Genomic DNA, 2,036 nt, shown 5'->3' with positions numbered 1-2,036 from the left:
ACCTTGTCTGCACAGAGGAGGTCCCAAAACAACAAGTTTTTAAGGGAAAAGAAGATAACAATCCCAACTTGTCCGGGACGTATCACATCTAAAAGTAAAACAAAATTGAAGCGTGTGGAGGAAAAAAAGACTCTCCTTAGAATCTCACATTGACAATTACAGCATCGAAGGAGACATCTTTTCTTCTTTGATAGTGCCCTTTTCTCTGGTCAAACTTCAAAAAGACCCACATTGTTCTTCATCATTATGAAAGACCAACTTTTGCTTGATCTTCTTCCCTAACACCCAAAAAAAGTTAAAAACTTCCTCTTGAAGCTGAAAAGAGGTGAAATCATTCAAAACCCATATCAGCAAAAAGGATAAGAATAATTACAAATCAACGACAACACTCATAACCCAACACCAAACAGTGCGATCCACTTATTCACTCAGCAATTAAAGTAGATAAAAATCAAAGAATTATGATGAAAAAAACAAGATTCGGGTCAAAGAATGGGCAAAGATCAGTGTCATAGTATAGATTATTGAGAGAGAGAGAGAGAGAGAGAGAGAGAATGGACTGAAAAGGGTAAACCGATTCACCGCTTTGCTGTTCAGCGTTCACAAATTGGGTCATGTGTTATTACCTGAAAACCCTACGATTTTTCATGCTGCGGATGCGGAGTAATAAATAAATAAATAGTAATAAATAAATTGAAAAATTATTTAATTAAGGGAAAATGACTCTTGATAACTAAATCTTGGTTTGTTTTCATTTGGTATTTTTTTTTTTTTTTTTTTTTTTTTTTACTCAATATACTATCGAATCTGTTGTTTGTGTTCATCATAATCTTTTTGACTACTTTTGACCGGTGATAGCAGGTCAAAAGGTTGTGGTAAACACAAACAACAAGTTTGATGTTATATTGAGTACAAAACAAAAACGGACCAAATGAGAACAAACTCAACAGTTGGTTACCATCCTGAGTCATTTTTCCTAAAAAGTTAAATGAAATTAAAGTTGCAAAATTATCAAATACTGCAACCTTCTTTGGCTATGTTTACTATGGTTAGCTGTCAACACTTCTCTGCAAAAGGATATGATTGTGTATGAGAGGTATATTTATCAGCATAAACGTTTACCTCAAAGTATATTATAATGATGTGTCTGAAAAAGCTGCATGATATTGTACATATTTATGTTATATCTTATCCCATGAATTCGATCTTAAAGCTAAGTAAACTAAAAAATCATAGCACTTGTAATTCAACTCATTTGTAAACTTGTCTAAAATCAATGATACGATAAATCATTTGATTCGAAATGTAAATGTAGTTATGAAATGCACATACTTAGTCAAGATTCCCCTAATAAATATTAAAGTGCATTTACAAAGTTGTACATGTATTAATAATGTTCTTTCGTGAGTTATGTTTTGAAAAGAAGCAACAATGAATCTCATAAAATCATTAATATCAACAGGAGATGATGTAAGATTTGCTGTAAATGAGTAAAGGGAATCAAGAGCCGGTCAAAATGGTTATGGTGAACACAAACAACAAGTTCGATGGTATATTGAGTACAAAAAAAAGGAATTTGACCAAATGAGAACAAACGCAACAATTAATTACCCTCAAGAGTCATTTTCTCTATAATTAATAAGGTAATACAATAATTAATAAGGTTATATCAGGGGAAATTGAGTACTCTAACTATTTTTTTAATTTTTAAATATAACTAATTTCTTTTTATTTGAAAACTAACCATTTGGTTCGGAGTGGTCCGGAATAGATTATTTCGAACCCGAAACCGGCTCAAGCCTAATATTGTAGCCCAATGGTATACACGTTCCATAATTAGTACTCTAACTATATATGAGTCTCACACAGAAAATATATGGAATACGCGTTCCATAATTAGTAGATCTGAAACACGATCTACTTGTATTTCGGACCAAAATTTCAACATGGATTCATCAAACTAAGTAAGTTCTACACTTTAAGTTACTTTGTATTTTGATTTTCTGAAACGATTCATGTATTCTGGAATTCTATGG

General features: G+C 32.0%; 1 pseudogene across 2 annotated transcripts in view; it reads right to left on the bottom strand.

Annotated features, from left to right (window-relative positions):
• The window catches only part of LOC145017398 (U-box domain-containing protein 30 pseudogene), a 2,143-nt pseudogene extending 1,514 nt beyond the window's left edge, over nucleotides 1–629 (bottom strand). Inside the window, exons 1-2 of one of the 2 annotated variants that reach the window (XR_013666495.1) lie at nucleotides 149–629; nucleotides 1–7 (exon numbers count right to left, since the gene is read on the bottom strand). The exon at nucleotides 1–7 is cut by the window's left edge and continues 1,514 nt beyond it. The product of XR_013666495.1 is annotated as a U-box domain-containing protein 30 pseudogene, transcript variant X2 (transcript). The other variant, XR_013666494.1, reaches the window with a different exon arrangement.
• Nucleotides 630–2,036: the final 1,407 nt, after the last annotated feature.

This window comes from Lactuca saligna, chromosome 9, assembly GCF_052625555.1.
Source record: "Lactuca saligna cultivar CGN05327 chromosome 9, ASM5262555v1, whole genome shotgun sequence".
NCBI classification, from domain to species: Eukaryota; Viridiplantae; Streptophyta; class Magnoliopsida; order Asterales; family Asteraceae; genus Lactuca; species Lactuca saligna.
Note: the sequence above shows the minus strand (reverse complement) of the source record. Positions and strands in the feature narration are given on the sequence as shown.